Source organism: Neomonachus schauinslandi, chromosome 13 (genome assembly GCF_002201575.2).
Source record: "Neomonachus schauinslandi chromosome 13, ASM220157v2, whole genome shotgun sequence".
NCBI classification, from domain to species: Eukaryota; Metazoa; Chordata; class Mammalia; order Carnivora; family Phocidae; genus Neomonachus; species Neomonachus schauinslandi.
The window spans coordinates 37076541-37088817 of record NC_058415.1 but is presented as its reverse complement, the minus strand read 5'-3'; the positions used below and the strand labels follow the sequence as shown (position 1 = coordinate 37088817).

The 12277-nt window shown below is 33.4% G+C and overlaps 1 pseudogene across 1 annotated transcript; it reads right to left on the bottom strand.

The window, feature by feature from the left end:
- Positions 1-2923: 2923 nt before the first annotated feature.
- Positions 2924-3623, bottom strand: LOC110573791 (annotated as a pseudogene). The gene has a single exon (XR_006541130.1). The product of XR_006541130.1 is annotated as a selenoprotein W-like (transcript).
- Between the last annotated feature and the right edge of the window lie 8654 nt (positions 3624-12277).

Here is a 12277-nt window from a genome sequence, read left to right as displayed (position 1 = left end):
TTGGGGGGAGGGTTCTGCCTTGGAAGTGGGACATCCAATCAATTAGGATTTAGAACACCAAGAATGGAAAACATATTTAAGAAGAGAATCAATGTAAGTGAGAGGGAAGACAAGCCTACCTCCATTTCCCCCCCCATATACACATCTTGAAGTTAAACATCACATATCTACACTTGATTAAGTGTGTTTACTACAAGAGAGTCCTAATCTCTCAAGGTGTTTTCCCTGAGGTGGCAATTTAGCTGAGCCTTCAAGAAACCATTCTATCTTTTGTTTTGTTTTTTTTTTTTAGTATGGTTGCTTCTAGTGATGTGTTATATGGTAAGAATAGTCTTCACAGCCACAGGCTAATGGTGGCACTAGTTTTGCCACTAAATAAGCCCATTGATCTGAGACAATATTATGTAACCTTCTATGTCAGTAAATGTAATTTTCAAAAAGCCTTTAGCCACTGCTCTTGGCAAAGACACTGCAGGCAGGAAAGGCCAAACTATATTTGCAATAGTTGTCAATTCTGGTGAATACAGATAATTAACTTTGCCAAGGTAGAAGGGATATAACAAAATTAAATTGAAACCATGTAACCCTTATCACCTGAAAGAATGATACAAATGGAGAATTTGTAGAATCTCTCAGTATAGACATCATGTAAGTAGCTGGAAATACCACTTGACTGTTCACTGCATTTTTTTTTCCAAGGAGGGATGGACAACCAAGTGAAATAAAAAAATGTAATGGGAATCACAAACTTCTGCATCTTTTAAAGTCATGGATTTCATTGAAAATTTCAACAATTTCTCCCAGGATGAAGTGTTACTTACAATTTACTTATGATTACTTGATTTACTATGATTTGGTAAGGAGAAATGGGGAGCAGTTTTGGGGCTAACTTGACTTTTTTTTTCTTTTTTTAAAGATTTTATTTATTTATTTGAGAGAGAGAGAGACAGAGCATAAGTTGGAGGGAGAAGGATTTCAGGACTCTGAGATAATGACCTGAGCCTAAACCAAGAGCTGGCTGCTTAACCAACTGAGCCACCGAGGCAGTACTCAACCTTACTTTTTCTAACATCATCTTTCTACATCTTAGGTTAGGAAACCACTGTGAGAAGTATTCCACCAGGTAAGTATGTCCATTCTAATTATGCAGTAAAATACCAAGCAAATAAGCACAAACTGGGTCTGTGTACCAGTCGTATCCAATATAAGAGCTTTGTGCTGAATTCCATATATTATCTCATCCCATAAGTTGCCCTCTAACAAGGAGGCCATAACAGCAGTTCAGGATATCTGGTATCAGTGTTTAGTGAGACTGCATTTAACAGACAAAATATCTAGTATTCCTCTTTCTCCATTGAGGAAGGATTGAAGGGCATTGCCATGTTCCTCCTAAATAAAAACAGCCTCCACCTTAATCAGTGTACTTTGGGTCTGATTACAGAATTGGGTTTAAAAAGTAAAGAAGAGATTGCAATTTGTCCCTTGTAGCAGATGACTACAGCTTTTATCACCTTTATTTTAAAATTTTTAATCACATAAATGAAGCAACATCTCAGATGACAGGCTATTTTGTCCTTAGCTCTTAAGTCTATTATCTCTACTCTTTGTCCTCCTAAATAACCCTTGATTTACCTGGTTAATTTCCAATGAAAATAAGATTGAGAGCTCCTATGTTTTCTCCTTTGTTTTCTCACCCACTCTAGTCCAAAATATTTCATTACATAATGTTTTTAGGTATGTTTAAATAAGATTCAGTTAAAGACCCCAAAGATCACACAGCAAATCTTTCATTGGCGCCTTTTACATGCTTCCAATTTTCTGCAGTTTTATCTTAACCTAAATCTTACACTATTCTGCTTAAAGATAAGGCGCACACTACTGCTTCACAATGATATTCAAATAGAGCATTCAATTAAAAAAATATAAAATTTTATTTGAACAGCAAATAGTCATTTAAAGTACATTTCTACTTTACCTTTGTAGATAACATGTAGAATAATCCAATTAGGAACCAGGAGAATTTAGATGCAATTATTTTTTTTCTTAAATATATCCAAATGATAAATCATTTTAAATGCACAAGTATAATAAATCATTATCTATATACAGTTATGATGGCAAGTAGGTAATTTAAAACACATATTTTTTTTAAAAATTATTTATTTGAGAGAGAGGATGAGAGAGACCATGCAAGGGGGAGGGGCAGAAAGAGAGGGAGAGAGAGTCTTAAGCAAACTCCATGCTGAGTGTAGAGCCTGATGTGGGGCTTGATCTCATGATCCTGAGATCATGACCTGAGCTGAAACCAACAGTTGGCAGCTTAACGTACTACACCACCCAGCTGCCCCTAAAACACTTAGTTTTTAAGGTAAATTTATTCTTTTAGTGGAATATATTAGTGTGTGGTATAAATATCTAAATAATTTTCTTTATATATTAGGTTCACATCCATTCTTTTTTTTAACCTCATTCTAATAATGCTTCTTTTATTTTCTACTACTATAGCAAGTTCTTTCTATATCTTCACTCTTTGTGATTAATAAAATGTCCTAGAAAAATATAGAATCCTGACAAATCAAATATCTTTTATTTTCTAGGCTAGGAACACATTCTATATTAAGCACAGCCACTTGAGTTTTAATGTATACTTAGAGAAATATGACCCATTTATTTAATATTATTAGCTGAAAATGAAAGTTACTGCTGGAGGTCTTTAGCTACATAAAGAGGTATCAAAGTTCACGTGTTAAGTGTAGTCAGTGTGTGCAATCAGTCATCATTTCCTGCAAGCTGAAGGAACCATACAGAACACCTCTAGCCATTGAAAATAATTGTGTTCCCCAGTTCATGCACTATCAGGACTCATATGTATTAAAAATATATTGATTGTTATTTTGTTTCAATTCTTTTTTTTTTTTTTTTTTTTAAGCTCTTCCAATGTTTATTGAATAGTGAACTGCTGTCAATATTGCTGAACTCTGCAACTCACTCACCCGGATCCCTCTCTTGGCCACCCTGAGAAGGAAGCCAGGAGCAGGACCACCCCAAATGCCAGAGAGTAGTCAGGGGGGCTGGGGGATGTGGGGAGATGGGAAAAGGCGGTGGGGGGAAGAGGAAGGAGCAAGGCAGGCAGGGTGCAGGGCTACACTCCGGGGGGCTGGGGGGGCACACACGCGCACACACACAGGCAAGGACCAGGGGCATCAGTCTCTGCCCCCACTCGGCGGCCGCAGGGACATCAGGGAAAGACCAGGCGTCCATGAGACATTTCAGTCCTTCCCGTCATGAAGCGTCTGCCACGAGGGGCTGGGCCAAGGTCACTGGACTCTGCCTTCAGGGCACATTAGCCCTGAGCCAAGGCGGCCTTGATGGCGGCCACCAGCTTCAGAAACTTGCTCTCTGTGTCCACGTAGCCATCACCTCTCTTCTTGGAGTGAACCAACTTCCCGGCTACCATCACTTCAAAGAAGCCGGTGGCCTGGGGAGTCCCCTCGCCGCAGATGTCCAGGCATCCGGGGAACTCATCTTCTAACTTCTTCTTGAGCTGAAGATACTTGGACTTGTACCCTCAAGCGCCACAATAAACGACTCGGATGGCGAGGGCCATGGCTGGGGACCGTAGCATGGGCCATTTTGTTTCAATTCTTAAAGGAACCCCTGTAATTTCTTCTGTATTATCCTCTGGTTCTGGGCGATGGTTGTCTGTTTTACTTTCTTCTATGTTTAAGTAGAAAGCTAAGAGATAGCCAAGTGTGTCAGAGCTGAGTATATTTTTTCATATCAGATGTTTCTTAGAAATATGCAATGTGCAAGCAATCAGCAGTAATACTTTAACATACTTAATCTTAAGTATCAAGCTGCAGCCTACTTTTCCCTAATACACTTAAAACCATATGGTTGTTTCTGTTTTTGGTGTCAATTTGGTTGGGTGGGTAATACTTAGGCACAACATGAGACATTTTCATTCATTCTTAAAAGGTCTTTATTCACACTTGAGCTAAAGCAGCTGGTGGAGGGTTAGAGAGCGCTCGAGTCACCAAATCTCTGGATATTGCTTTCTGCTGCACCATCTGTGCCCTGTTAAATATTCTTGATTTTTGCCAAGTTTGGGCCAATTTATATGTTAAGTCAGTTACTGAAATCAGGAACCAAGAAGCTTCAGGGAGAAAAAAAAGTGATATTAAACTGCACAACTCTTATACATTAATCATTAGTATTGGAATGGGAAATTCAAGTACTGCCACTCAAAAGACCGTTGTGAGAAATCAGGCTCCCTGGATTTTGGGAGGAGTGTGAATGTGAATTATTTTTCAGAACCATTCAACCCAGAGAAATGTACCCCATCCTAATCTTTCAAGATAGAGAGTGAATTTTGTATGGGATGCTACAGAGCAGCTGCAGACTCAGGTCTGTTCACAAATGCTTTTTAATCTTCTATGCACCATAGCCTAGTAAGACCTAATATAGTGGCTAATTACTTTGGTAGCTTAACAATTTTACAGTCTTGTACCTGACAACAGCTTCAAATAACACAGATTAGCCAGTATGTAACTTCTCATTTTAAGAAGTATAGCATTCTAAATTGCCACATGGAACAAAGACTCAAATTAGGAATCTTGCGCCTGCTATCTTGCTCTTGAGATATTGATTTTCAATAGTGAACAAGAATGTGTTGCTATTTCAAAATTAAAACGAAGTCTTAGGATATAAAAGTCAAATTACATTACCTTTTTAGATTCCTTTGATGGGTTAGATATAAAGTTTCATTGAGACTAATAGCCAGCCAGGTGTGGAAAACACTAAGATTTGAGGCGGAAATTTTAGAGACTGAATAAAGGAGAAAAACAAAAAAGACCAGTGGATGGTTAAGAAATACAGGAGAAAAAAAAAAAAAAAAAATATTTCCCCTGAATACTTAGCAAACTCTATAACATGAAATAATACTTAATCTAACTGGAATTTTATTTAGTGAAAGATCAACATATTCTAATATAACTAATGAGACTGGTGTTAGCTAATACTTGCCAATGATCTTCTATGTGCCTGGTACTCTGCTGAATGCATTCATTATCTCATTTTATCTACTCAAGCCATATAAGTGTAGACACTCTTAAGTATGCATTAGAAGACATATATTTCAGTGTCTTATACACAAAAGATAGTAACAATATATTTACTGACATCAAAGCCATTTCAAATTCATTCTCTGCCAAGAGTGCTATTAAATCATAAACAAGTATCTTAATTATGGGTTCAACAATCACCTCATATTATCTGAGGCTACAACTCACATCCCATATTATAAAGGACTGAGAATATATTTTATTTTTTTTTATGTTGCTCTGAAATGAGTGGTAACATATTCTGCAAAGAAATAACATTAAGTACCTTGTCCACATAAAAACAAAGATATAAACTTTGGCCTACTGCCAAAATACCAAAACAAATTGGTAAAGCATATCTTTAGAATTATTTAAAACTCTGCCAAGTTTTCAATGCTTACGGCTAAAACAACAATATTTTCTGGGATTAAATGTTTAGTTTTATTTGCCACAAGCAAAGTGATGAATCACTTAATCTCTACTGGGATGTCCAGGTATCTCTGTCATGATTGTCAAGATGCAGATAGTACTATTAAGTTTCAAAGTATTACAGGAATCAGGGAGATTGTGTGAATAAACTGAATAACTCAAATAGATTTTTTTTAAAGATTTTCTTTATTTTGAGAAAGAGAGAGAAAGAGAAAGTGAATAAGTGGGGGGAAGCGCAGAAGCAGAGGGTGAGAGAGAATCCCAAGCAGACCCCCTGCCAAGTGTGGAATTGGCAAGCAAGGCTTGATCTCACAGACACTGAGATCACAACCTGAGCCAAAATCAAGAGTCAGACACCCAACTGACTGTGCCACCCAGGCAACCCAAAGAGATTGTGGTTTTTAAATTACTTTTAAATTTGAGAAAGAGAAACAGATGTATTTTCTTAGAGGAAGTAAATATAAGTTTCAAAATTAAATATGATCTAAAAGTTTCTGAGAAACTACCATAAATAATATTAAAATTGGGAAAATTTATTGAGTTTATGTAATTTCTCCAGGCTAGAATACCAAACCATAATGTAAAATTAAAAACACACACACACACACAAAGTGTTCCACACATGATTTTTATTTAAATGCACAACTTCCCCAGTCTATGAATGGTAAGAAAGAGAGTGAAGTAGAATAATGTATATTTTAAGTAACAACTCAAGTATGGAATTACCCAAACTGCCTCTACAAGACAATCACATTCAGTAGACACCATGCCCTTCAAGTAGTAAAGTAGGATCTAAATGAATGACAACATACTTCATCAATAAGAACCAACCATCTAACCAGCATGGGTGTATTAAAGTTGATAGTGGTGGTGCAAAGATTATTTTACATAATAATAATATCATTTAATATTTTATCAAGAACTCATGAAGTATCAAAAACTCATTAAGTATCATCTCTAAAAATCATGGATTGAAAATGATCTATATTCTATATCATCATGATAATAAATTTAATATGATTTTCATAGAGACTTTTATTTATATCTGCCAGAATACCAGTTTACCACAATCTTTTTGGATTTTATTTATCATATAATTTTGAAAATAAACTTAGACTACTATTTTGATGTTTTAAGACTCTCATAATTGTCTTAAAGTTACAGAATAAATCTTCAGTGATTTTGAAAAACAAAATAATTGCTAGTGTTTAAAATGTCTATTCTCTAAAAACAGGAATAAATGTTGATATTTAAGCAAAATAATACTTAGATATTATGGTTTATAATCTTCTGCATGACTTAAAAATATAGACTTCTGGTGCACCTGGGTGGCTCAGTTGGTTAAGCATCCAACTCTTGATTTCGGCTCAGGTCTTGATCTCAGAGTGGTGAGTCCAATTCCATGTTGGGCTCTACATCAGGCATGGAGCCTACTTAAAAAAAAAAAAAAGTAATAATAGACTTCTGAGGAAATTTAACTAAGTTTAGGCATTATTTTTTTTCTATATTACAGGAAAACCTGGAGTAAATAATTATTAAGGAAATTAATTTTCAATATTACAGTATTCAAAACATTGTTTTCTTTGTTGTTTTGGTATACAATTAATTTTTAAAAGAAAGAAAATATTTCAAAAATATCATGGATATAAAACTCTCAGAATTAAAGGTCACATTGTCCCAAAAGGACATTTTGATAGAAAGAGATGCATTGTTCAATACCATAATTTAATACCAATATGTGTGTCTTAAAAGAATCATTTTCTAAAGAAATAAAACTGATTTTCTGAATTCACAAGACCTAAGAGTAGGAGAAAATTGGTGCATCTACCTGGTAATTTCCACATAGGTTATAGATACTGATTAAGGTGGCGAGTGATTTAAAATCACTTTAAAACCAATGTCTTTCTTTTTTTTTAAAAAAAAAAAGCCAATGTCTTTCTTAAAATAACTTATTTAGAGAATAACAATGAAGTCCATTCTAAGTTACTTTTAAGTAAATAATCTTTATCTTGATTTAAATATCTGAACATGAGTGTTCAGGAATACAGACTGATGTTTACTTTTCCATAGTAATTAATATTCTCACTAATATCTGAAACACAGAATACCTGATAATGATAATAATTTGTTTAAAAACATAAATTGTGAAAGTTCTCTTTATCTGAAGTAATGGTTAGCTCTCCTGCTGATATATGGGGCAAATTTTAAATGAATTAACTTCTGTGAAGTCTAAATCAGTACAAACCACGATGTTCCAATAATAATACTGTCTGTTTTGTTAGAATTTATTTCAGAGAGGAAACAAAAATATTTTGAAGTAATATAGACAAGTTCATTATCTCTAGAGTATTAAAAAGCACGGAAATGTTTCTCATTTAACAAAACCAAGGCCCAAAATATTTCCAATCATACTCATACTTCTAAATACCACCAAGATTAAAAATAAAATGAAAATCTCATGGCTTAATTCCTAAAGCAGTTAAAATATCTAAGAAGTGTTATATAAACAAAGAAACAAGAAAAACCAACACACAGACAAACAACTTTTCCTAAATGTAAATACTCAGGAGCCTTTAAAATGATGTTTAAATTTTTCTATAATGTGTCTTTGCAAAGAAGATAAATAAACACATAATAAAAAGAGAGGAAGAGTATTTTGAGATATGTAAAAGAAATTTATGTTGTACCAAATGGAGTATTGGAATGAAAGATGGAAGAATAAAACCTGACACACAAGTCTCGCTTCCGGATAATTAGAGGAATAGTACAAATATTATCTGTTAGGTGAAACTGGATAGAAGCTGTTTTTCCTGAAAGAACATGAGTATATTTAATATAAGGAAATAAAAATTTAGATGCAGAGTGTGGAAGTGGAATCAGGATAAGAGATACAGATTTAAGAGAAATCAGAGTTAACATTTGAAGTGATGTGGAAAGAACTAAACAAAAAGTTTCAAAAGGATAAGATCTTAGTTATATTTCTTTTTTCCAAATTTATCTTATGAAGAAGAGCAATCTCCCAACACACACACCATATATCATAGAAAACTAAGGCTCAGAGCAGTGAACTCAATGTCTTGAGTTGTAATAGCAAATCAACATTTAAGATTCCAAGACTTTAGCTGTTGATAACACCTCATTCCCTATGAAAGTGTTGTTTAAAAGTAAGGAAAATAGGGGCGCCTGGGTGGCTCAGTTGGTTAAGCGACTGCCTTCGGCTCAGGTCATGATCCTGGAGTCCCTGGATCGAGTCCCGCATCGGGCTCCCTGCTTGGCAGGGAGCCTGCTTCTGCCTCTGACCCTCCCCCCTCTCATGTGCTCTATCTCATTCTCTCTGTCTCAAATAAATAAATAAAAAAAATCTTTAAAAAAAATAATAAAAAAAATAAAAATAAAAATAAAAGTAAGGAAAATAACTGAGGTAAAATATTGCTATTGAAAAAGTTCAACAAATATTACTCAAATGGATAAAAGAACAAAGAAGTAATACAATTTAATGAGTCACTCCTTAAAAAATAGATTTAAAAAATCCAGGTCTTATAAATAATATGATTCAAAAGGAGGTTGGGAGATTATCAACATATATCTAAATAAGTGTTTAGAAATGAGAGCATATATAGATATTGATCCAAAATTAATGAAAATCTGATTTATATTTTGAAGAGAGTGATTTAAAAGTTGGCATATATAGGTTTAATGCAGCTACAGGTGATGGCATTTGTACAGTCAGATCTTAATGGAAACTTTCAACACAGTTATTATGGAATATCAGGACACCAAACAGCCATGGGCAGATGCCAAGTCTGTCTCCAAACCCAGATGTAGAATTCCTTCTTGATAAGATTCAAAGCTTCTCTGTATAGACAAGTTACATTGAAGAGTCCTGTAATGGATAAGTTTAATTTACTTATTTACCCCTTGAAAGATGCTTTTAAAACAAGATTTTTTTTCCTTTTAACTACCAGCTTTTTAATGCAATATTATCATTTCATAGTATGCTGATAATATCAGTAACTGAATGTAAGACCAGAGTTTCACCTGGATAACTGGTCTCCTTGTCTTCAGAATGTAAAAGACAAACTTGCTTTGGTCTGTGCTGCATCTGAAACATCCTGGCTCTGACTCCATTCCCTCTCCTGGGTTTTGGAAATCTTAGAACGGCATTAGGATGTGGGGAAATGTTCTTCCCATAAGATTCACTAGCTTGACAATGGGTAATAAAAACCTGGATACAAATGTCTTACAGGACAACAGAAGTATAGCAAATAAAGCTTTTAGAAAGGGAAAAATGAGCTCCAATTAATATAATTTATATATTTGTGTGTGTTTGCAGAAGAGTGAGATGGAGAGGGAAGGGGTTGCTTTGAAGGAGCAACGAAAGCAGGGAATTAATTTTATCATTAGTATACATATTTAGTGTAATTTTAATGAATACAAAGCAGATATTTTTATTGTGCAAAGTATAATAAAAACAATACAGCAAAGAAAATGACAGGAGCAAGAAAACCAACAGATTCTGAAATCAAAAACTTAACAGTTATGGAGAATTAGGGAACATAATAAGCTCTCTAGTTTTCGTATGTAACTATAAATGGAGATTGAAAAATCATTTAAGAATAAAAGAAATTCTTAATGTAGACCAAAAGACTCAGAAAACTTATTAATGTGTTTAATTTTTAAAAATCATAAAGGCTTTTTTTGAATTATGGGTCAGAGTCTCACTTAGGCAATATTAAAATGTGTTTTAGGAGAGGCCAACGACTCTTACCATAATAAAATAAAATTACTAAGAACCACAAAGATCAGCACAAAAGCTGGATCTTCTCCAAGAAATCTTGGCATGACAAAGTAGATTAATTTATAAACTGGATCTAATTTAGTAGAAGGCCAACCAATTAGACTTAATATTTTCTTGAATATACATTACAGTTTTAGAGAAGCAAAAATATGAAGAATTTATTTTATCAAGGAAGTTGAGAACTTTTTCTTGAAAATCTGATAACAGCTACTAAAATCGCATTTTGAGATTTTCTAACTTATAAGATGCTATGAGTGATAGTAGTTACACTGGTTCATTTCCTGTCCCCTATTCTGTAAATATCAATGTATTACTTAACTGTTGTTAAAATGTATTTTCACATCAATGTATTGCAAAGTAACTTTTTCTTAAACATTAAAGTTTGATCTAAAATCTCCAATTAATAGTTTTGAAAAAATATAACATGCTAAAAAAAACACAAGCATATTAAATATGACCAAATTGAAGCCAAAGGCCAGTTATAAAAGTATTTATGTTATTTCCATTCAATTTGGTTATTTACTGAAGACCTTCTATGCATCAGGAACAAATAGGATTGTGATGATGAATGAGGCCATATTTATTGTATTTACTTGAGCTTTCATCCAAACAGCTATTTTTGAATTAGTCACAAAATTTGTTGGTAACTAAAAGCAAAGGTTACATACTTTTCCCTTATTTCTCTTATCCAAATTAAATTTGAGGAATTAACTTCTTTTTGAAATTTATATTTTTCATCTTTTTATTATTAAAGGTTCCAAAAATACAGAGTAGGTTAAAATAATAAAATTATCATATAGAGTCATCAATTAATATTTTTTGCATTTCCTTTAACATCTATCTCTCTATATACATATCATCATCTATTTAAACTATGTATACTTATTTATTTGTCCATCTGTCTTTGCCTTTTTTATTTTATTGAATCATTTATAAGTAAGTAGTCCATATTCAAATTTGTTGAACCACTATTTACTCAAAAATCACACATTACATTTGTTTCTTAAATCTCTTTAGATTCTTTAAATGTAATATAAACATTTCTACACTATTCGGGGTCTTTTTGTTTGTTTGTTTTTGGTTTTTTTGGAACTATTAAGATAGTTTTGTAGACTATACTAAAGTCTAGATTTGTCTGCTTTTATCTTTGTAGTGTTGTTCAGTTTGTTCCTTCATATACTGTATTCTTTATGAAAAGGTCTAAGAATGGGATCAGTTCCAAGTTACACATATTTTGTCGAAAAGACATCATAGTTCATTGGCTAGTTCATTTACAGTCAAATTGTCCTACTACAAATCATGCTAAGTTGGATGACTTGATTTCTTTGGAGACAGGGTGATCTAAAAGTTCATTTTTACCTCTGATATTAGTAACATTTAGGATGATGCCTAAACCAGTAATGACATGGGCCTGCATAATTATTGCTTTGAGGGCTAAATCATACAAATTTTCTTAATTCATCTTGTTCATATTATTAATAAGTGTTCTTTACAGAGGACTAGAGATAATTTCATAGAGCTAATCTCAATTATGATAAACAGCAATGCTCTTTTTTTAAGTAATATATAACCTTGATTATTTTTCTTAATGTTTCTTTGGTAAGAATTTGTATGAGTCACTTATTTTTAGTTTGTATCTTTATGAACATCAATATGTACTTACATATTTTTATATATTTAGTGTATTACAATCAATTAGAGTAATGTTTTTTTAATGCTTTAAATTTTTGCTAATTTCATTAGAGAGCTCTTTCAATTTGACATCTGTGCCCCAAATTAGTCTTTAAAAGTTTTTTTGGTTATTGATACACAAAATACACCATGTTTTTCTTGCAATATCCCTGTCTTACATCTAGAAATATCCATTTCTCCAAGAGACCCTATATCCTGTTAGTAAGGAATGCAGTGGTCAAGTCCTCCCTTTTCTTTTTCATGGTAGAAATACTTC